This window comes from Ambystoma mexicanum, chromosome 11 (genome assembly GCF_040938575.1).
Source record: "Ambystoma mexicanum isolate Mex_15411 chromosome 11, UKY_AmexF1_1, whole genome shotgun sequence".
Lineage (NCBI taxonomy): Eukaryota > Metazoa > Chordata > Amphibia > Caudata > Ambystomatidae > Ambystoma > Ambystoma mexicanum.
The window spans coordinates 825,941,181-825,963,899 of record NC_090934.1 but is presented as its reverse complement, the minus strand read 5'-3'; the positions used below and the strand labels follow the sequence as shown (position 1 = coordinate 825,963,899).

Genomic DNA, 22,719 nt, shown 5'->3' with positions numbered 1-22,719 from the left:
AAGCGCCCTCCCAATCAACTGTCGGTCCTGGATTGTGAGGATTTCCCCTTATAATGGTCTCAGTAGACACATTTCCATTTTACTTTTTCACTCTCGCATTGCCTATTTCTCTCTCTCTCATAGTTACATTATAGACAAGAGAGACATTGTCAGCGAGAGGGCTTCACAGCACCTTCCCCCCTTTCCCTAAGTGCATTGCAAGGGGCTCTGGGAGGCGTGCACATTTGTCTGAAACACAAAGATCCACTGGCAATAAAAAGCCTAGGTCCCTAGTTTGCATTTCTTAGAATTTGAGGTGACACTCAGAGTTGTCTCGGGCGCGACTGTACCTTTCATAGGAGATGTGCTAATCCCCAAACCCTCTTCCTTTGTCCCAGTTATCTGTCTTAGTGCCTCTAGCAAGTTGTTTTCTGAAACAAAGCTTACCTGAAAATCCTGTAAAATTGGTAACTTTTCAGTAGCAGTAAAGTGCAGTATATAGCATTCCTGTTGCGCACAGCATCTAGATCCAAAAATTGCTTACTCTACCCCAGAAATTAGAATTCACCCAGTCAAACAGAGGGATCTATAAAGAGCATGGCAAGTAGTTAACATAAGCTACTTCCCCCAAGTTCTCTTGGTGCACTCTGCTGCCCTCTTTTAACAGAAGAATGCAACTGCAGGTCTTGCTTCTCAGCAAGGTACCTACATATAGAATCCTTGGTGCACTCTTGCTAAATCTGCTGGAATGTGTCTTCTATTGTGCCCAAGGTGGTTGTGTATTTGGGGACTCAGGGAAGCAAGGGAGCAGTCTAATGCACTGCAGTGCTAAGAGAGGCATGTCTTTTTCAGAAAAAAGTTCAGGTTTTCTGCCAATCAGAAAAAAATAGCAATGCAATCAGGCCAAAGGCAGAACACACATGCCAGTGAGTCTCTGTTGCACAATTGGTTAGCGCGTTCGGCTGTTAACCGAAAAGACGCTGCTGTTTTTGGCACAAAGACACAGAGTGTTCCACTCAGTAAACCTGAGTCATTTCTCCCATGTTCTCTGGGTTCAGCCTACTGTCCCCTTTTAACACAAGTGCGCAACTGTGGCTTTCTCCTCATAGCAAGTTATGCCTACACAGAGGACATTTGGTGCACTGTTGATGGGCTCTGTCCTCTACTAAATCCCCTGTGTTTGTGGATTAGGGGAGGTAGGGAAGTGCTTGATACCCTGATTTGCTGTGGGAAATAGAGCTATTTTAGAAATATTTTCAGGTTGCCTGGGAAGCATAAGCAAACAGCACACCAATCAGGCCCCAGTGTAAGCACTGCATGAGTCTCTGTGGCGCAATCGGTTAGTGCGTTCGGCTGTTAACCGAAAGGTTGGTGGTTCAAGCCCACCCAGGGACGATGCATTTTGGCTCAAAAATTCAGCATGACCAACTATGAACTTCTGTTTACCTCTCGCAGGTCTCGTCTGCTGACGTCCAAAAAATCCAATAAACTGTAAGCAATTCTTCTCGCTTGCTTTAGTTTTTCAAAACTTGCCATTCAATTCATAAACATCAAGACTTCATGGGAAGGGTTTGGCTGCAGCGTGTACTGATGCACAGAAGGAAGCTATCCTAGCCAGTCTACTTAAAGAAGCAATGAGGCTCTGCAGGTCCATGTACGTCTCCTACCTTTATTCTGTCATCAGACACACCAGGTGGATTGCCACAAGGACCTCGTGGCGCAATGGTAGCGCGTCTGACTCCAGATCAGAAGGTTGTGTGTTCAAATCACGTCGGGGGCATACTTCCTTTTCCCACTCTGAAATACAAAATTGCTCTTCAGTATCTCGTTATTTCAACCTGACTGCATCTTTGTGCTCTGGGCCTAGTTGTTCTGGCGTTTCGAATGTAAGCTTTGCAGCAGGGAAGTATCATATTGACAGACACCCATGAAGGACATGGTCAACCTTTAAAGCAGGCCAATCTCTATGTTTTACTGGATGCAGCAGAAGTATTTCCTCTTTACCATCTCTTCAAGTGGGCCTGACTGATGTGCTGTTTTGTGCACGCTACGTGGGCTTTGTAAAGCATACCTCTGCCATTTGCATGGCCTCCTAGCGCTGTCAATATTTTCGTGTAATCGCTGAATGCTGCAGTGTCCTGGGAACTCTAGGTGTGACTAAAGGATATATGTTGGGGCCCCGAAAGGGGGTCGGCAGTCTAGTGGCAATGGGCATCACTTTGCAGTTTGGGTTTGTGAGTTCAGGTACCGGTCTGGTGTCGGAAACCTGTAAGCGCCCTCCCAATCAACTGTCGGTCCTGGATTGTGAGGATTTCCCCTTATACTGGTCTCAGTAGACACATTTCCATTTTACTTTTTCACTCTCGCATTGCCTATTTCTCTCTCTCTCATAGATACATTATAGACAAGAGAGACATTGTCAGCGAGAGGGTTGCACAGCACCTTCCCCCATTTCCCTAAGTGCATTGCATGGGGCTCTGGGAGGCGTGCACATTTGTCTGAAACACAAAGATCCACTGGCAATAAAAGGCGTAGGACCCCAGTTCGCATTTCTTAGAATTTGAGGAGGCACTCAGAGTTGTCTCGGGCGTGACTGTACCTTTCATAGGAGATGTGCTAATCCCCAAACCCTCTTCCTTTGTCCCAGTAATCTGTCCTAGGGCCTCTAGCAAGTTGTTTTCTGAAACAAAGCTTACCTGAACATCCTGTAAAATTGGTAACTTTTCAGTAGCAGTACAGTGCAGTATATAGCATTCCTGTTGCGCACAGCATCTAGATCCAAAAATTGCTTACTCTACCCCAGAAATTAGAATTCACCCAGTCAAACAGAGGGATCTATAAAGATCATGGCAAGTAGTTAACATAAGCTACTTCCCCCAAGTTCTCTTGGTGCACTCTGCTGCCCTCTTTTAACAGAAGAATGCAACTGCAGGTCTTGCTTCTCAGCAAGGTACCTACATATAGAAACCTTGGTGCACTCTTGCTAAATCTGCTGGAATGTGTCTTCTATTGTGCCCAAGGTGGTTGTGTATTTGGGGACTCAGGGAAGCAAGGGAGCAGTCTAATGCACTGCAGTGCTAAGAGAGGCATGCCTTTTTCAGAAAAAAGTTCAGGTTTTCTGCCAATCAGAAAAAAATAGCAATGCAATCAGGCCAAAGGCAGAACACACATGCCAGTGAGTCTCTGTGGCACAATTGGTTAGCGCGTTCGGCTGTTAACCGAAAAGACGCTGCTGTTTTTGGCACAAAGACACAGAGTGTTCCACTCAGTAAACCTGAGTCATTTCTCCCATGTTCTCTGGGTTTAGCCTACTGTCCCCTTTTAACACAAGTGCGCAACTGTGGCTTTCTCCTCATAGCAAGTTATGCCTACACAGAGGACATTTGGTGCACTGTTGATGGGCTCTGTCCTCTACTAAATCCCCTGTGTTTGTGGATTAGGGGAGGTAGGGAAGTGCTTGATACCCTGATTTGCTGCTGGAAATAGAGCTATTTTAGAAATATTTTCAGGTTGCCTGGGAAGCATAAGCAAACAGCACACCAATCAGGCCCCAGTGTAAGCACTGTATGAGTCTCTGTGGCGCAATCGGTTAGCGCGTTCGGATGTTAACCGAAAGGTTGGTGGTTCAAGCCCACCCAGGGACGATGCATTTTGGCTCAAAAATTCAGCATGACCAACTATGAACTTCTGTTTACCTCTCGCAGGTCTCGTCTTCTGACGTCCAAAAAATCCAAAAAACTGCAAGCAATTCTTCTCGATTGCTTTAGTTTTTCAAAACTTGCCATTCAATTCATAAACATCAAGACTTCCTGGGAAGGGTTTGGCTGCAGCGTGTACTGATGCACAGAAGGAAGCTATCCTAGCCAGTCTACTTAAAGAAGCAATGAGGATCTGCAGGTCCATGCACGTCTCCTACCTTTATTCTGTCATCAGACACACCAAGCGAACTGCTGCAAGGACCTCGTGGCGCAATGGTAGCGCGTCTGACTCCAGATCAGAAAGTTGCGTGTTCAAATCACGTCGGGGTCATATTTGCTTTTCCCACTCTGAAATATAAAATTGCTCTTCAGTATCTCGTTATTTCAACCTGACTGCATCTTTGTGCTCTGGGCCTAGTTGTTCTGGCGTTTCGAATGTAAGCTTTGCAGCAGGGAAGTATCATATTGACAGACACCCATGAAGGACATGGTCAACCTTTAAAGCAGGCCAATCTCTATGTTTTACTGGATGCAGCAGAAGTATTTCCTCTTTACCATCTCTTCAAGTGGGCCTGACTGATGTGCTGTTTTGTGCACGCTACGTGGGCTTTGTAAAGCATACCTCTGCCATTTGCATGGCCTACTAGCGCTGTCAATATTTTCGTGTAATCGCTGACTGCTGCACTGTCCTGGGAACTCTAGGTGTGACTAAAGGATATATGCTGGGGCCCCGAAAGGGGGTCGGCAGTCTAGTGGCAATGCCCATCACTTTGCAGTTTGGGTTTGTGAGTTCAGGTACCGGACTGGTGTCGGAAACCTGTAAGCGCCCTCCCAATCAACTGTCGGTCCTGGATTGTGAGGATTTCCCCTTATGCTGGTCTCAGTAGACACATTTCCATTTTACTTTTTTACTCTCGCATTGCCTATTTCTCTCTCTCTCATAGTTACATTATAGACAAGAGAGACATTGTCAGCGAGAGGGCTTCACAGCACCTTCCCCCCTTTCCCTAAGTGCATTGCAAGGGGCTCTGGGAGGCGTGCACATTTGTCTGAAACACAAAGATCCACTGGCAATAAAAAGCGTAGGTCCCTAGTTTGCATTTCTTAGAATTTGAGGTGACACTCAGAGTTGTCTCGGGCGTGACTGTACCTTTCATAGGAGATGTGCTAATCCCCAAACCCTCTTCCTTTGTCCCAGTAATCTGTCTTAGTGCCTCTAGCAAGTTGTTTTCTGAAACAAAGCTTACCTGAACATCCTGTAAAATTGGTAACTTTTCAGTAGCAGTACAGTGCAGTATATAGCATTCCTGTTGCGCACAGCATCTAGATCCAAAAATTGCTTACTCTACCCCAGAAATTAGAATTCACCCAGTCAAACAGAGGGATCTATAAAGAGCATGGCAAGTAGTTAACATAAGCTACTTCCCCCAAGTTCTCTTGGTGCACTCTGCTGCCCTCTTTTAACAGAAGAATGCAACTGCAGCTCTTGCTTCTCAGCAAGGTACCTACATATAGAATCCTTGGTGCACTCTTGCTAAATCTGCTGGAATGTGTCTTCTATTGTGCCCAAGGTGGTTGTGTATTTGGGGACTCAGGGAAGCAAGGGAGCAGTCTAATGCACTGCAGTGCTAAGAGAGGCATGCCTTTTTCAGAAAAAAGTTCAGGTTTTCTGCCAATCAGAAAAAAATAGCAATGCAATCAGGCCAAAGGCAGAACACACATGCCAGTGAGTCTCTGTGGCACAATTGGTTAGCGCGTTCGGCTGTTAACCGAAAAGACGCTGCTGTTTTTGGCACAAAGACACAGAGTGTTCCACTCAGTAAACCTGAGTCATTTCTCCCGTGTTCTCTGGGTTCAGCCTTCTGTCCCCTTTTAACACAAGTGCGCAACTGTGGCTTTCTCCTCATAGCAAGTTATGCCTACACAGAGGACATTTGGTGCACTGTTGATGGGCTCTGTCCTCTACTAAATCCCCTGTGTTTGTGGATTAGGGGAGGTAGGGAAGTGCTTGATACCCTGATTTGCTGTGGGAAATAGAGCTATTTTAGAAATATTTTCAGGTTGCCTGGGAAGCATAAGCAAACAGCACACCAATCAGGCCCCAATATAAGCACTGCAAGAGTCTCTGTGGCGCAATCGGTTAGCGCGTTCGGCTGTTAACCGAAAGGTTCGTGGTTCAAGCCCACCCCGGGACGATGCATTTTGGCTCAAAAATTCAGCATGACCAACTATGAACTTCTGTTTACCTCTCGCAGGTCTCGTCTGCTGACGTCCAAAAAATCCAATAAACTGCAAGCAATTCTTCTCGCTTGCTTTAGTTTTTCAAAACTTGCCATTCAATTCATAAACATCAAGACTTCATGGGAAGGGTTTGGCTGCAGCGTGCACTGATGCACAGAAGGAAGCTATCCTAGCCAGTCTACCTAAAGAAGCAATGAGGCTCTGCAGGTGCATGTACGTCTCCTACCTTTATTCTGTCATCAGACACACCTGGTGGATTGCCACAAGGACCTCGTGGCGCAATGGTAGCGCGTCTGACTCCAGATCAGAAAGTTGCGTGTTCAAATCACGTCAGGGTCATATTTGCTTTTCCCACTCTGAATTATAAAATTGCTCTTCAGTATCTCGTTATTTCAACCTGACTGCATCTTTGTGCTCTGGGCCTAGTTGTTCTGGCGTTTCGAATGTAAGCTTTGCAGCAGGGAAGTATCATTTTGACAGACACCCATGAAGGACATGGTCAACCTTTAAAGCAGGCCAATCTCTATGTTTTACTGGATGCAGCAGAAGTATTTCCTCTTTACCATCTCTTCAAGTGGGCCTGACTGATGTGCTGTTTTGTGCACGCTACGTGGGCTTTGGAAAGCATACCTCTGCCATTTGCATGGCCTCCTAGGGCTGTCAATATTTTCGTGTAATCGCTGAATGCTGCAGTGTCCTGGGAACTCTAGGTGTGACTAAAGGATATATGTTGGGGCCCAGAAAGGGGGTCGGCAGTCTAGTGGCAATGCCCATCACTTTGCAGTTTGGGTTTATGAGTTCAGGTACCGGTCTGGTGTCGGAAACCTGTAAGCGCCCTCCCAATCAACTGTCGGTCCTGGATTGTGAGGATTTCCCCTTATACTGGTCTCAGTAGACACATTTCCATTTTACTTTTTCACTCTCGCATTGCCTATTTCTCTCTCTCTTATAGATACATTATAGACAAGAGAGACATTGTCAGCGAGAGGGTTGCACAGCACCTTCCCCCATTTCCCTAAGTGCATTGCATGGGGCTCTGGGAGGGGTGCACATTTGTCTGAAACACAAAGAACCACTGGCAATAAAAGGCGTAGGACCCCAGTTCGCATTTCTTAGAATTTGAGGAGACACTCAGAGTTGTCTCGGGCGTGACTGTACCTTTCATAGGAGATGTGCTAATCCCCAAACCCTCTTCCTTTGTCCCAGTAATCTGTCCTAGGGCCTCTAGCAAGTTGTTTTCTGAAACAAAGCTTACCTGAACATCCTGTAAAATTGTTAACTTTTCAGTAGCAGTACAGTGCAGTATATAGCATTCCTGTTGCGCACAGCATCTAGATCCAAAAATTGCTTACTCTACCCCAGAAATTAGAATTCACCCAGTCAAACAGAGGGATCTATAAAGGTCATGGCAAGTAGTTAACATAAGCTACTTCCCCCAAGTTCTCTTGGTGCACTCTGCTGCCCTCTTTTAACAGAAGAATGCAACTGCAGGTCTTGCTTCTCAGCAAGGTACCTACATATAGAAGCCTTGGTGCACTCTTGCTAAATCTGCTGGAATGTGTCTTCTATTGTGCCCAAGGTGGTTGTGTATTTGGGGACTCAGGGAAGCAAGGGAGCAGTCTAATGCACTGCAGTGCTAAGAGAGGCATGCCTTTTTCAGAAAAAAGTTCAGGTTTTCTGCCAATCAGAAAAAAATAGCAATGCAATCAGGCCAAAGGCAGAACACACATGCCAGTGAGTCTCTGTGGCACAATTGGTTAGCGTGTTCGGCTGTTAACCGAAAAGACGCTGCTGTTTTTGGCACAAAGACACAGAGTGTTCCACTCAGTAAACCTGAGTCATTTCTCCCGTGTTCTCTGGGTTCAGCCTACTGTCCCCTTTTAACACAAGTGCGCAACTGTGGCTTTCTCCTCATAGCAAGTTATGCCTACACAGAGGACATTTGGTGCACTGTTGATGGGCTCTGTCCTCTACTAAATCCCCTGTGTTTGTGGATTAGGGGAGGTAGGGAAGTGCTTGATACCCTGATTTGCTGTGGGAAATAGAGCTATTTTAGAAATATTTTCAGGTTGCCTGGGAAGCATAAGCAAACAGCACACCAATCAGGCCCCAGTGTAAGCACTGCATGAGTCTCTGTGGCGCAATCGGTTAGCGCGTTCGGCTGTTAACCGAAAGGTTGGTGGTTCAAGCCCACCCAGGGACGATGCATTTTGGCTCAAAAATTCAGCATGACCAACTATGAACTTCTGTTTACCTCACGCAGGTCTCGTCTGCTGACGTCCAAAAAATCCAATAAACTGTAAGCAATTCTTCTCGCTTGCTTTAGTTTTTCAAAACTTGCCATTCAATTCATAAACATCAAGACTTCATGGGAAGGGTTTGGCTGCAGCGTGTACTGATGCACAGAAGGAATCTATCCTAGCCAGTCTACTTAAAGAAGCAATGAGGCTCTGCAGGTCCATGTACGTCTCCTACCTTTATTCTGTCATCAGACACACCAGGTGGACTGCCGCAAGGACCTCGTGGCGCAATGGTAGCGCGTCTGACTCCAGATCAGAAGGTTGTGTGTTCAAATCACGTCGGGGGCATACTTCCTTTTCCCACTCTGAAATATAAAATTGCTCTTCAGTATCTCGTTATTTCAACCTGACTGCATCTTTGTGCTCTGGGCCTAGTTGTTCTGGCGTTTCGAATGTAAGCTTTGCAGCAGGGAAGTATCATATTGACAGACACCCATGAAGGACATGGTCAACCTTTAAAGCAGGCCAATCTCTATGTTTTACTGGATGCAGCAGAAGTATTTCCTCTTTACCATCTCTTCAAGTGGGCCTGACTGATGTGCTGTTTTGTGCACGCTACGTGGGCTTTGTAAAGCATACCTCTGCCATTTGCATGGCCTCCTAGCGCTGTCAATATTTTCGTGTAATCGCTGAATGCTGCACTGTCCTGGGAACTCTAGGTGTGACTAAAGGATATATGTTGGGGCCCCGAAAGGGGGTCGGCAGTCTAGTGGCAATGGGCATCACTTTGCAGTTTGGGTTTGTGAGTTCAGGTACCGGTCTGGTGTCGGAAACCTGTAAGCGCCCTCCCAATCAACTGTCGGTCCTGGATTGTGAGGATTTCCCCTTATACTGGTCTCAGTAGACACATTTCCATTTTACTTTTTCACTCTCGCATTGCCTATTTCTCTCTCTCTCATAGTTACATTATAGACAAGAGAGACATTGTCAGCGAGAGGGCTTCACAGCACCTTCCCCCCTTTCCCTAAGTGCATTGCAAGGGGCTCTGGGAGGCGTGCACATTTGTCTGAAACACAAAGATCCACTGGCAATAAAAAGCGTAGGTCCCTAGTTTGCATTTCTTAGAATTTGAGGTGACACTCAGAGTTGTCTCGGGCGTGACTGTACCTTTCATAGGAGATGTGCTAATCCCCAAACCCTCTTCCTTTGTCCCAGTAATCTGTCTTAGTGCCTCTAGCAAGTTGTTTTCTGAAACAAAGCTTACCTGAACATCCTGTAAAATTGGTAACTTTTCAGTAGCAGTACAGTGCAGTATATAGCATTCCTGTTGCGCACAGCATCTAGATCCAAAAATTGCTTACTCTACCCCAGAAATTAGAATTCACCCAGTCAAACAGAGGGATCTATAAAGAGCATGGCAAGTAGTTAACATAAGCTACTTCCCCCAAGTTCTCTTGGTGCACTCTGCTGCCCTCTTTTAACAGAAGAAGGCAACTGCAGCTCTTGCTTCTCAGCAAGGTACCTACATATAGAATCCTTGGTGCACTCTTGCTAAATCTGCTGGAATGTGTCTTCTATTGTGCCCAAGGTGGTTGTGTATTTGGGGACTCAGGGAAGCAAGGGAGCAGTCTAATGCACTGCAGTGCTAAGAGAGGCATGCCTTTTTCAGAAAAAAGTTCAGGTTTTCTGCCAATCAGAAAAAAATAGCAATGCAATCAGGCCAAAGGCAGAACACACATGCCAGTGAGTCTCTGTGGCACAATTGGTTAGCGCGTTCGGCTGTTAACCGAAAAGACGCTGCTGTTTTTGGCACAAAGACACAGAGTGTTCCACTCAGTAAACCTGAGTCATTTCTCCCGTGTTCTCTGGGTTCAGCCTTCTGTCCCCTTTTAACACAAGTGCGCAACTGTGGCTTTCTCCTCATAGCAAGTTATGCCTACACAGAGGACATTTGGTGCACTGTTGATGGGCTCTGTCCTCTACTAAATCCCCTGTGTTTGTGGATTAGGGGAGGTAGGGAAGTGCTTGATACCCTGATTTGCTGTGGGAAATAGAGCTATTTTAGAAATATTTTCAGGTTGCCTGGGAAGCATAAGCAAACAGCACACCAATCAGGCCCCAATATAAGCACTGCAAGAGTCTCTGTGGCGCAATCGGTTAGCGCGTTCGGCTGTTAATCGAAAGGTTCGTGGTTCAAGCCCACCCAGGGACGATGCATTTTGGCTCAAAAATTCAGCATGACCAACTATGAACTTCTGTTTACCTCTCGCAGGTCTCGTCTGCTGACGTCCAAAAAATCCAATAAACTGCAAGCAATTCTTCTCGCTTGCTTTAGTTTTTCAAAACTTGCCATTCAATTCATAAACATCAAGACTTCATGGGAAGGGTTTGGCTGCAGCGTGCACTGATGCACAGAAGGAAGCTATCCTAGCCAGTCTACCTAAAGAAGCAATGAGGCTCTGCAGGTGCATGTACGTCTCCTACCTTTATTCTGTCATCAGACACACCTGGTGGATTGCCACAAGGACCTCGTGGCGCAATGGTAGCGCGTCTGACTCCAGATCAGAAAGTTGCGTGCTCAAATCACGTCAGGGTCATATTTGCTTTTCCCACTCTGAATTATAAAATTGCTCTTCAGTATCTCGTTATTTCAACCTGACTGCATCTTTGTGCTCTGGGCCTAGTTGTTCTGGCGTTTCGAATGTAAGCTTTGCAGCAGGGAAGTATCATTTTGACAGACACCCATGAAGGACATGGTCAACCTTTAAAGCAGGCCAATCTCTATGTTTTACTGGATGCAGCAGAAGTATTTCCTCTTTACCATCTCTTCAAGTGGGCCTGACTGATGTGCTGTTTTGTGCACGCTACGTGGGCTTTGTAAAGCATACCTCTGCCATTTGCATGGCCTCCAAGCGCTGTCAATATTTTCGTGTAATTGCTGAATGCTGCAGTGTCCTGGGAACTCTAGGTGTGACTAAAGGATATATGCTGGGGCCCCGAAAGGGGGTCGGCAGTCTAGTGGCAATGCCCATCACTTTGCAGTTTGGGTTTGTGAGTTCAGGTACCGGTCTGGTGTCGGAAACCTGTAAGCGCCCTCCCAATCAACTGTCGGTCCTGGATTGTGAGGATTTCCCCTTATACTGGTCTCAGTAGACACATTTCCATTTTACTTTTTCACTCTCGCATTGCCTATTTCTCTCTCTCTCATAGTTACATTATAGACAAGAGAGACATTGTCAGCGAGAGGGCTTCACAGCACCTTCCCCCATTTCCCTAAGTGCATTGCAAGGGGCTCTGGGAGGCGTGCACATTTGTCTGAAACACAAAGATCCACTGGCAATAAAAAGCGTAGGTCCCTAGTTTGCATTTCTTAGAATTTGAGGTGACACTCAGAGTTGTCTCGGGCATGACTGTACCTTTCATAGGAGATGTGCTAATCCCCAAACCCTCTTCCTTTGTCCCAGTAATCTGTCTTAGTGCCTCTAGCAAGTTGTTTTCTGAAACAAAGCTTACCTGAACATCCTGTAAAATTGGTAACTTTTCAGTAGCAGTACAGTGCAGTATATAGCATTCCTGTTGCGCACAGCATCTAGATCCAAAAATTGCTTACTCTACCCAAGGAATTAGAATTCACCCAGTCAAACCGAGGGCTCTATAAAGAGCATGGCAAGTAGTTAACATAAGCTACTTCCCCCAAGTTCTCTTGGTGCACTCTGCTGCCCTCTTTTAACAGAAGAATGCAACTGCAGGTCTTGCTTCTCAGCAAGGTACCTACATATAGAAACCTTAGTGCACTCTTGCTAAATCTGCTGGAATGTGTCTTCTATTGTGCCCAAGGTGGTTGTGTATTTGGGGACTCAGGGAAGCAAGGGAGCAGTCTAATGCACTGCAGTGCTAAGAGAGGCATGCCTTTTTCAGAAAAAAGTTCAGGTTTTCTGCCAATCAGAAAAAAATAGCAATGCAATCAGGCCAAAGGCAGAACACACATGCCAGTGAGTCTCTGTGGCGCAATTGGTTAGCGCGTTCGGCTGTTAACCGAAAAGACGCTGCTATTTTGGGCACAAAGACACAGAGTGTTCCACTCAGTAAACCTGAGTCATTTCTCCCGTGTTCTCTGGGTTCAGCCTACTGTCCCCTTTTAACACAAGTGCGCAACTGTGGCTTTCTCCTCATAGCAAGTTATGCCTACACAGAGGGCATTTGGTGCACTGTTGATGGGCTCTGTCCTCTACTAAATCCCCTGTGTTTGTGGATTACGGGAGGTAGGGAAGTGCTTGATACCCTGATTTGCTGTGGGAAATAGAGCTATTTTAGAAATATTTTCAGGTTGCCTGGGGAGCATAAGCAAACAGCACACCAATCAGGCCCCAGTGTAAGCACTGCATGAGTCTCTGTGGCGCAATCGGGTAGCGCGTTTGGCTGTTAACCGAAAGGTTGGTGGTTCAAGCCCACCCAGGGACGATGCATTTTGGCTCAAAAATTCAGCATGACCAACTATGAACTTCTGTTTACCTCTCGCAGGTCTCGTCTGCTGACGTCCAAAAAATCCAATAAACTGCAAGCAATTCTTCTCGCTTGCTTTAGTTTTTCAAAACTTGCCATTCAATTCATAAACATCAAGACTTCATGGGAAGGGTTTGGCTGCAGCGTGTACTGATGCACAGAAGGAAGCTATCCTAGCCAGTCTACTTAAAGAAGCAATGAGGCTCTGCAGGTGCATGTAGGACTCCTACCTTTATTCTGTCATCAGACACACCAGGTGGATTGCCACAAGGACCTCGTGGCGCAATGGTAGCCCGTCTGACTCCAGATCAGAAGGTTGTGTGTTCAAATCACGTCGGGGTCATATTTGCTTTTCCCACTCTGAAATACAAAATTGCTCTTCAGTATCTCGTTATTTCAACCTGACTGCATCTTTGTGCTCTGGGCCTAGTTGTTCTGGCGTTTCGAATGTAAGCTTTGCAGCAGGGAAGTATCATATTGACAGACACCCATGAAGGACATGGTCAACCTTTAAAGCAGGCCAATCTCTATGTTTTACTGGATGCAGCAGAAGTATTTCCTCTTTACCATCTCTTCAAGTGGTCCTGACTGATGTGCTGTTTTGTGCACGCTACGTGGGCTTTGTAAAGCATACCTCTGCCATTTGCATGGCCTCCTAGCGCTGTCAATATTTTCGTGTAATCGCTGAATGCTGCACTGTCCTGGGAACTCTAGGTGTGACTAAAGGATATATGCTGAGGCCCGAAAGGGGGTCGGCAGTCTAGTGGCAATGCCCATCACTTTGCAGTTTGGGTTTGTGAGTTCAGGTACCGGTCTGGTGTCGGAAACCTGTAAGCGCCCTCCCAATCAACTGTCGGTCCTGGATTGTGAGGATTTCCCCTTATACTAGTCTCAGTAGACACATTTCCATTTTACTTTTTCACTCTCGCATTGCCTATTTCTCTCTCTCTCATAGTTACATTATAGACAAGAGAGACATTGTCAGCGAGAGGGCTGCACAGCACCTTCCCCCCTTTCCCTAAGTGCATTGCAAGGGGCTCTGGGAGGCGTGCACATTTGTCTGAAACACAAAGATCCACTGGCAATAAAAAGCGTATCTCCCTAGTTTGCATTTCTTAGAATTTGAGGTGACACTCAGAGTTATCTCGGGCGTGACTGTACCTTTCATAGGACATGTGCTAATCCCCAAACCCTCTTCCTTTGTCCCAGTAATCTGTCCTAGGGCCTCTAGCAAGTTGTTTTCTGAAACAAAGCTTACCTGAACATCCTGTAAAATTGGTAACTTTTCAGTAGCAGTACAGTGCAGTATATAGCATTCCTGTTGCGCACAGCATCTAGATCCAAAAATTGCTTACTCTACCCAAGGAATTAGAATTCACCCAGTCAAACCGAGGGCTCTATAAAGAGCACGGCAAGTAGTTAACATAAGCTACTTCCCCCAAGTTCTCTTGGTGCACTCTGCTGCCCTCTTTTAACAGAAGAATGCAACTGCAGGTCTTGCTTCTCAGCAAGGTACCTACATATAGAATCCTTGGTGCACTCTTGCTAAATCTGCTGGAATGTGTCTTCTATTGTTCCCAAGGTGGTTGTGTATTTGGGGACTCAGGGAAGCAAGGGAGCAGTCTAATGCACTGCAGTGCTAAGAGAGGCATGCCTTTTTCAGAAAAAAGTTCAGGTTTTCTGCCAATCAGAAAAAAATAGCAATGCAATCAGGCCAAAGGCAGAACACACATGCCAGTGAGTCTCTGTGGCGCAATTGGTTAGCGCGTTCGGCTGTTAACCGAAAAGACGCTGCTGTTTTTGGCACAAAGACACAGAGTGTTCCACTCAGTAAACCTGAGTCATTTCTCCCGTGTTCTCTGGGTTCAGCCTACTGTCCCCTTTTAACAGAAGTGCGCAACTGTGGCTTTCTCCTCATAGCAAGTTATGCGTACACAGAGGGCATTTGGTGCACTGTTGATGGGCTCTGTCCTCTACTAAATCCCCTGTGTTTGTGGATTAGGGGAGGTAGGGAAGTGCTTGATACCCTGATTTGCTGTGGGAAATAGAGCTATTTTAGAAATATTTTCAGGTTGCCTGGGAAGCATAAGCAAACAGCACACCAATCAGGCCCCAGTGTAAGCACTGCATGAGTCTCTGTGCCGCAATCGGTTAGCGCGTTCGGCCGTTAACCGAAAGGTTGGTGGTTCAAGCCCACCCAGGGACGATGCATTTTGGCTCAAAAATTCAGCATGACCAACTATGAACTTCTGTTTACCTCTCGCAGGTCTCGACTGCTGACGTCCAAAAAATCCAATAAACTGCAAGCAATTCTCGCTTGCTTTAGTTTTTCAAAACTTGCCATTCAATTCATAAACATCAAGACTTCATGGTAAGGGTTTGGCTGCAGCGTGTACTGATGCACAGAAGGAAGCTATCCTAGCCAGTCTACTTAAAGAAGCAATGAGGCTCTGCAGGTGCATGTACGTCTCCTACCTTTATTCTGTCATCAGACACACCAGGTGGACTGCCACAAGGACCTCGTGGCGCAATGGTAGCGCGTTTGACTCCAGATCAGAAGGTTGCGTGTTCAAATCACGTCGGGGTCATACTTCCTTTTCCCACTCTGAAATACAAAATTGCTCTTCAGTATCTCGTTATTTCAACCTGACTGCATCTTTGTGCTCTGGGCCTAGTTGTTCTGGCGTTTCGAATGTAAGCTTTGCAGCAGGGAAGTATCATATTGACAGACACCCATGAAGGACATGGTCAAGCTTTAAAGCAGGCCAATCTCTATGTTTTACTGGATGCAGCAGAAGTATTTCCTCTTTACCATCTCTTCAAGTGGGCCTGACTGATGTGCTGTTTTGTGCACGCTACGTGGGCTTTGTAAAGCATACCTCTGCCATTTGCATGGCCTCCTAGCGCTGTCAATATTTTCGTGTAATCGCTGAATGCTGCACTGTCCTGGGAACTCTAGGTGTGACTAAAGGATATATGCTGGGGCCCCGAAAGGGGGTCGGCAGTCTAGTGGCAATGGGCATCACTTTGCAGTTTGGGTTTGTGAGTTCAGGTACCGGTCTGGTGTCGGAAACCTGTAAGCGCCCTCCCAATCAACTGTCGGTCCTGGATTGTGAGGATTTCCCCTTATACTGGTCTCAGTAGACACATTTCCATTTTACTTTTTCACTCTCGCATTGCCTATTTCTCTCTCTCTCATAGATACATTATAGACAAGAGAGACATTGTCAGCGAGAGGGCTTCACAGCACCTTCCCCCATTTCACTAAGTGCATTGCAAGGGGCTCTGGGAGGCGTGCACATTTGTCTGAAACACAAAGATCCACTGGCAATAAAAAGCGTAGGTCCCTAGTTTGCATTTCTTAAAATTTGAAGTGACACTCAGAGTTGTCTCGGGCGTGACTGTACCTTTCATAGGAGATGTGCTAATCCCCAAACCCTCTTCCTTTGTCCCAGTAATCTGTCCTAGGGCCTCTAGCAAGTTGTTTTCTGAAACAAAGCTTACCTGAACATCCTGTAAAATTGGTAACTTTTCAGTAGCAGTACAGTGCAGTATATAGCATTCCTGTTGCACACAGCATCTAGATCCAAAAATTGCTTACTCTACCCCAGAAATTAGAATTCACCCAGTCAAACAGAGGGATCTATAAAGATCATGGCAAGTAGTTAACATAAGCTACTTCCCCCAAGTTCTCTTGGTGCACTCTGCTGCCCTCTTTTAACAGAAGAATGCAACTGCAGGTCTTGCTTCTCAGCAAGGTACCTACATATAGAAACCTTGGTGCACTCTTGCTAAATCTGCTGGAATGTGTCTTCTATTGTGCCCAAGGTGGTTGTGTATTTGGGGACTCAGGGAAGCAAGGGAGCAGTCTAATGCACTGCAGTGCTAAGAGAGGCATGCCTTTTTCAGAAGAAAGTTCAGGTTTTCTGCCAATCAGAAAAAAATAGCAATGCAATCAGGCCAAAGGCAGAACACACATGCCAGTGAGTCTCTGTGGCGCAATTGGTTAGCGCGTTCGGCTGTTAACCGAAAAGACGCTGCTGTTTTTGGCACAAAGACACAGAGTGTTCCACTCAGTAAACCTGAGTCATTTCTCCCGTTTTCTCTGGGTTCAGCCTACTGTCCCCTTTTAACACAAGTGCGCAACTGTGGCTTTCTCCTCATAGCAAGTTATGCCTATACAGAGGACATTTGGTGCACTGTTGATGGGCTCTGTCCTCTACTAAATCCCCTGTGTTTGTGGATTAGGGGAGGTAGGGAAGTGCTTGATACCCTGATTTGCTGTGGGAAATAGAGCTATTTTAGAAATATTTTCAGGTTGCCTGGGAAGCATAAGCAAACAGCACACCAATCAGGTCCCAGGGTAAGCACTGCATGATTCTCTGTGGCGCAATCGGATAGCGCGTTCGGCTGTTAACCGAAAGGTTGGTGGTTCAAGCCCACCCAGGGACGATGCATTTTGGCTCAAAAATTCAGCATGACCAACTATGAACTTCTGTTTACCTCTCGCAGGTCTCGTCAGCTGACGTCCAAAAAATCTAATAAACTGTAAGCAATTCTTCTCGCTTGCTTTAGTTTTTCAAAACTTGCCATTCAATTCATAAACATCAAGACTTCATGGGAAGGGTTTGGCTGCAGCGTGTACTGATGCACAGAAGGAAGCTATCCTAGCCAGTCTACCTAAAGAAGCAATGAGGCTCTGCAGGTGCATGTACGTCTCCTACCTTTATTCTGTCATCAGACACACCAGGTGGACTGCCACAAGGACCTCGTGGCGCAATGGTAGGGCGTCTGACTCCAGATCAGAAGGTTGTGTGTTCAAATCACATCGGGGTCATACTTGCTTTTCCCACTCTGAAATACAAAATTGCTCTTCAGTATCTCGTTATTTCAACCTGACTGCATCTTTGTGCTCTGGGCCTAGTTGTTCTGGCGTTTCGAATGTAAGCTTTGCAGCAGGGAAGTATCATATTGACAGACACCCATGAAGGACATGGTCAACCTTTAAAGCAGGCCAATCTCTATGTTTTACTGGATGCAGCAGAAGTATTTCCTCTTTACCATCTCTTCAAGTGGGCCTGACTGATGTGCTGTTTTGTGCACGCTACGTGGGCTTTGTAAAGCATACCTCTGCCATTTGCATGGCCTCCTAGCGCTGTCAATATTTTCGTGTAATCGCTGAATGCTGCACTGTCCTGGGAACTCTAGGTGTGACTAAAGGATATATGCTGGGGCCCCGAAAGGGGGTCGGCAGTCTAGTGGCAATGCCCATCACTTTGCAGTTTGGGTTTGTGAGTTCAGGTACGGGTCTGGTGTCGGAAACCTGTAAGCGCCCTCCCAATCAACTGTCGGTCCTGGATTGTGAGGATTTCCCCTTATACTGGTCTCAGTAGACACATTTCCATTTTACTTTTTCACTCTCGCATTGCCTATTTCTCTCTCTCTCTCATAGATACATTATAGACAAGACAGACATTGTCAGCGAGAGGGTTGCACAGCACCTTCCCCCATTTCCCTAAGTGCATTGCATGGGGCTCTGGGAGGCGTGCACATTTGTCTGAAACACAAAGATCCACTGGCAATAAAAAGCGTAGGTCCCTAGTTTGCATTTCTTAGAATTTGAGGTGACACTCAGAGTTGTCTCGGGCGTGACTGTACATTTCATAGGAGATGTGTTAATCCCCAAACCCTCTTCCTTTGTCCCAGTAATCTGTCTTAGTGCCTCTAGCAAGTTGTTTTCTGAAACAAAGCTTACCTGAACATCCTGTAAAATTGGTAACTTTTCAGTAGCAGTAAAGTGCAGTATATAGCATTCCTGTTGCGCACAGCATCTAGATCCAAAAATTGCTTACTCTACCCCAGAAATTAGAATTCACCCAGTCAAACAGAGGGATCTATAAAGAGCATGGCAAGTAGTTAACATAAGCTACTTCCCCCAAGTTCTCTTGGTGCACTCTGCTGCCCTCTTTTAACAGAAGAATGCAACTGCAGGTCTTGCTTCTCAGCAAGGTACCTACATATAGAATCCTTGGTGCACTCTTGCTAAATCTGCTGGAATGTGTCTTCTATTGTGCCCAAGGTGGTTGTGTATTTGGGGACTCAGGGAAGCAAGGGAGCAGTCTAATGCACTGCAGTGCTAAGAGAGGCATGCCTTTTTCAGAAAAAAGTTCAGGTTTTCTGCCAATCAGAAAAAAATAGCAATGCAATCAGGCCAAAGGCAGAACACACATGCCAGTGAGTCTCTGTGGCGCAATTGGTTAGCGCGTTCGGCTGTTAACCGAAAAGACGCTGCTGTTTTTGGCACAAAGACACAGAGTGTTCCACTCAGTAAACCTGAGTCATTTCTCCCGTGTTCTCTGGGTTCAGCCTACTGTCCCCTTTTAACACAAGTGCGCAACTGTGGCTTTCTCCTCATAGCAAGTTATGCCTACACAGGGGGCATTTGGTGCACTGTTGATGGGCTCTGTCCTCTACTAAATCCCCTGTGTTTGTGGATTACGGGAGGTAGGGAAGTGCTTGATACCCTGATTTGCTGTGGGAAATAGAGCTATTTTAGAAATATTTTCAGGTTGCCTGGGAAGCATAAGCAAACAGCACACCAATCAGGCCCCTGTGTAAGCACTGCATGAGTCTCTGTGGCGCAATCGGTTAGCGCGTTCGGCTGTTAACCGAAAGGTTGGTGGTTCAAGCCCACCCAGGGACGATGCATTTTGGCTCAAAAATTCAGCATGACCAACTATGAACTTCTGTTTACCTCTCGCAGGTCTCGTCTGCTGACGTCCAAAAAATCCAATAAACTGCAAGCAATTCTTCTCGCTTGCTTTAGTTTTTCAAAACTTGCCATTCAATTCATAAACATCAAGACTTCATGGGAAGGGTTTGGCTGCAGCGTGTACTGATGCACAGAAGGAAGCTATCCTAGCCAGTCTACCTAAAGAAGCAATGAGGCTCTGCAGGTGCATGTACGTCTCCTACCTTTATTCTGTCATCAGACACACCAGGTGGACTGCCGCAAGGACCTCGTGGCGCAATGGTAGCGCGTCTGACTCCAGATCAGAAGGTTTCGTGTTCAAATCACGTCGGGGTCATATTTGCTTTTCCCACTCTGAAATATAAAATTGCTCTTCAGTATCTCGTTATTTCAACCTGACTGCATCTTTGTGCTCTGGGCCTAGTTGTTCTGGCGTTTCGAATGTAAGCTTTGCAGCAGGGAAGTATCATATTGACAGACACCCATGAAGGACATGGTCAACCTTTAAAGCAGGCCAATCTCTATGTTTTACTGGATGCAGCAGAAGTATTTCCTCTTTACCATCTCTTCAAGTGGGCCTGACTGATGTGCTGTTTTGTGCACGCTACGTGGGCTTTGTAAAGCATACCTCTGCCATTTGCATGGCCTCCTAGCGCTGTCAATATTTTCGTGTAATCGCTGAATGCTGCACTGTCCTGGGAACTCTAGGTGTGACTAAAGGATATATGCTGGGGCCCCGAAAGGGGGTCGGCAGTCTAGTGGCAATGCCCATCACTTTGCAGTTTGGGTTTGTGAGTTCAGGTACCGGTCTGGTGTCAGAAACCTGTAAGCGCCCTCCCAATCAACTGTCGGTCCTGGATTGTGAGGATTTCCCCTTATACTGGTCTCAGTAGACACATTTCCATTTTACTTTTTCACTCTCGCATTGCCTATTTCTCTCTCTCTCTCATAGATACATTATAGACAAGACAGACATTGTCAGCGAGAGGGTTGCACAGCACCTTCCCCCATTTCCCTAAGTGCATTGCATGGGGCTCTGGGAGGCGTGCACATTTGTCTGAAACACAAAGATCCACTGGCAATAAAAGGCGTAGGACCCCAGTTCGCATTTCTTAGAATTTGAGGAGGCACTCAGAGTTGTCTCGGGCGTGACTGTACCTTTCATAGGAGATGTGCTAATCCCCAAACCCTCTTCCTTTGTCCCAGTAATCTGTCCTAGGGCCTCTAGCAAGTTGTTTTCTGAAACAAAGCTTACCTGAACATCCTGTAAAATTGGTAACTTTTCAGTAGCAGTACAGTGCAGTATATAGCATTCCTGTTGCGCACAGCATCTAGATCCAAAAATTGCTTACTCTACCCCAGAAATTAGAATTCACCCAGTCAAACAGAGGGATCTATAAAGATCATGGCAAGTAGTTAACATAAGCTACTTCCCCCAAGTTCTCTTGGTGCACTCTGCTGCCCTCTTTTAACAGAAGAATGCAACTGCAGGTCTTGCTTCTCAGCAAGGTACCTACATATAGAAACCTTGGTGCACTCTTGCTAAATCTGCTGGAATGTGTCTTCTATTGTGCCCAAGGTGGTTGTGTATTTGGGGACTCAGGGAAGCAAGGGAGCAGTCTAATGCACTGCAGTGCTAAGAGAGGCATGCCTTTTTCAGAAAAAAGTTCAGGTTTTCTGCCAATCAGAAAAAAATAGCAATGCAATCAGGCCAAAGGCAGAACACACATGCCAGTGAGTCTCTGTGGCACAATTGGTTAGCGCGTTCGGCTGTTAACCGAAAAGACGCTGCTGTTTTTGGCACAAAGACACAGAGTGTTCCACTCAGTAAACCTGAGTCATTTCTCCCGTGTTCTCTGGGTTCAGCCTACTGTCCCCTTTTAACACAAGTGCGCAACTGTGGCTTTCTCCTCATAGCAAGTTATGCCTACACAGAGGACATTTGGTGCACTGTTGATGGGCTCTGTCCTCTTCTAAATCCCCTGTGTTTGTGGATTAGGGGAGGTAGGGAAGTGCTTGATACCCTGATTTGCTGTGGGAAATAGAGCTATTTTAGAAATATTTTCAGGTTGCCTGGGAAGCATAAGCAAACAGCACACCAATCAGGCCCCAGTGTAAGCACTGCATGAGTCTCTGTGGCGCAATCGGTTAGCGCGAAAGGTTGGTGGTTCAAGCCCACCCAGGGACGATGCATTTTGGCTCAAAAATTCAGCATGACCAACTATGAACTTCTGTTTACCTCTCGCAGGTCTCGTCTGCTGACGTCCAAAAAATCCAATAAACTGCAAGCAATTCTTCTCGCTTGCTTTAGTTTTTCAAAACTTGCCATTCAATTCATAAACATAAAGACTTCATGGGAAGGGTTTGGCTGCAGCGTGTACTGATGCACAGAAGGAAGCTATCCTAGCCAGTCTACCTAAAGAAGCAATGAGGCTCTGCAGGTGCATGTACGTCTCCTACCTTTATTCTGTCATCAGACACACCAGGTGGATTGCCACAAGGACCTCGTGGCGCAATGGTAGCGCGTCTGACTCCAGATGAGAAGGTTGTGTGTTCAAATCACGTCGGGGTCATACTTCCTTTTCCCACTCTGAAATACAAAATTGCTCTTCAGTATCTCGTTATTTCAACCTGACTGCATCTTTGTGCTCTGGGCCTAGTTGTTCTGGCGTTTCGAATGTAAGCTTTGCAGCAGGGAAGTATCATATTGACAGACACCCATGAAGGACATGGTCAACCTTTAAAGCAGGCCAATCTCTATGTTTTACTGGATGCAGCAGAAGTATTTCCTCTTTACCATCTCTTCAAGTGGGCCTGACTGATGTGCTGTTTTGTGCACGCTACGTGGGCTTTGTAAAACATACCTCTGCCATTTGCATGGCCTCCTAGCGCTGTCACAATTTTCGTGTAATCGCTGAATGCTGCACTGTCCTGGGAACTCTAGGTGTGACTAAAGGATATATGTTGGGGCCCCGAAAGGGGGTCGGCAGTCTAGTGGCAATGGGCATCACTTTGCAGTTTGGGTTTGTGAGTTCAGGTACCGGTCTGGTGTCGGAAACCTGTAAGCGCCCTCCCAATCAACTGTCGGTCCTGGATTGTGAGGATTTCCCCTTATACTGGTCTCAGTAGACACATTTCCATTTTACTTTTTCACTCTCGCATTGCCTATTTCTCTCTCTCTCATAGTTACATTATAGACAAGAGAGACATTGTCAGCGAGAGGGCTTCACAGCACCTTCCCCCCTTTCCCTAAGTGCATTGCAAGGGGCTCTGGGAGGCGTGCACATTTGTCTGAAACACAAAGATC

The 22,719-nt window shown here is 46.3% G+C and overlaps 14 non-coding genes across 14 annotated transcripts; all 14 read left to right on the top strand.

Moving 5' to 3' along the window:
• The first annotated feature begins 1,300 nt into the window (after positions 1–1,300).
• On the top strand, positions 1,301–1,374 carry TRNAN-GUU (transfer RNA asparagine (anticodon GUU)). Its single transcript has one exon. It is a non-coding gene; the product is annotated as a tRNA-Asn (tRNA).
• Positions 1,375–1,687: 313 nt separating this feature from the next.
• Positions 1,688–1,759, top strand: TRNAW-CCA (transfer RNA tryptophan (anticodon CCA)). The gene has a single exon. It is a non-coding gene; the product is annotated as a tRNA-Trp (tRNA).
• A 1,790-nt stretch (positions 1,760–3,549) lies between these two features.
• TRNAN-GUU (transfer RNA asparagine (anticodon GUU)) lies at positions 3,550–3,623 on the top strand. Its single transcript has one exon. It is a non-coding gene; the product is annotated as a tRNA-Asn (tRNA).
• A 313-nt stretch (positions 3,624–3,936) lies between these two features.
• On the top strand, positions 3,937–4,008 carry TRNAW-CCA (transfer RNA tryptophan (anticodon CCA)). Its single transcript has one exon. It is a non-coding gene; the product is annotated as a tRNA-Trp (tRNA).
• A 2,177-nt stretch (positions 4,009–6,185) lies between these two features.
• On the top strand, positions 6,186–6,257 carry TRNAW-CCA (transfer RNA tryptophan (anticodon CCA)). Its single transcript has one exon. It is a non-coding gene; the product is annotated as a tRNA-Trp (tRNA).
• Positions 6,258–8,047: 1,790 nt separating this feature from the next.
• On the top strand, positions 8,048–8,121 carry TRNAN-GUU (transfer RNA asparagine (anticodon GUU)). The gene has a single exon. It is a non-coding gene; the product is annotated as a tRNA-Asn (tRNA).
• Positions 8,122–8,434: 313 nt separating this feature from the next.
• Positions 8,435–8,506, top strand: TRNAW-CCA (transfer RNA tryptophan (anticodon CCA)). Its single transcript has one exon. It is a non-coding gene; the product is annotated as a tRNA-Trp (tRNA).
• A 4,039-nt stretch (positions 8,507–12,545) lies between these two features.
• On the top strand, positions 12,546–12,619 carry TRNAN-GUU (transfer RNA asparagine (anticodon GUU)). Its single transcript has one exon. It is a non-coding gene; the product is annotated as a tRNA-Asn (tRNA).
• Positions 12,620–12,932: 313 nt separating this feature from the next.
• TRNAW-CCA (transfer RNA tryptophan (anticodon CCA)) lies at positions 12,933–13,004 on the top strand. Its single transcript has one exon. It is a non-coding gene; the product is annotated as a tRNA-Trp (tRNA).
• Positions 13,005–15,177: 2,173 nt separating this feature from the next.
• On the top strand, positions 15,178–15,249 carry TRNAW-CCA (transfer RNA tryptophan (anticodon CCA)). The gene has a single exon. It is a non-coding gene; the product is annotated as a tRNA-Trp (tRNA).
• A 2,177-nt stretch (positions 15,250–17,426) lies between these two features.
• TRNAW-CCA (transfer RNA tryptophan (anticodon CCA)) lies at positions 17,427–17,498 on the top strand. Its single transcript has one exon. It is a non-coding gene; the product is annotated as a tRNA-Trp (tRNA).
• A 1,792-nt stretch (positions 17,499–19,290) lies between these two features.
• On the top strand, positions 19,291–19,364 carry TRNAN-GUU (transfer RNA asparagine (anticodon GUU)). Its single transcript has one exon. It is a non-coding gene; the product is annotated as a tRNA-Asn (tRNA).
• Positions 19,365–19,677: 313 nt separating this feature from the next.
• TRNAW-CCA (transfer RNA tryptophan (anticodon CCA)) lies at positions 19,678–19,749 on the top strand. Its single transcript has one exon. It is a non-coding gene; the product is annotated as a tRNA-Trp (tRNA).
• A 2,164-nt stretch (positions 19,750–21,913) lies between these two features.
• Positions 21,914–21,985, top strand: TRNAW-CCA (transfer RNA tryptophan (anticodon CCA)). Its single transcript has one exon. It is a non-coding gene; the product is annotated as a tRNA-Trp (tRNA).
• Positions 21,986–22,719: the final 734 nt, after the last annotated feature.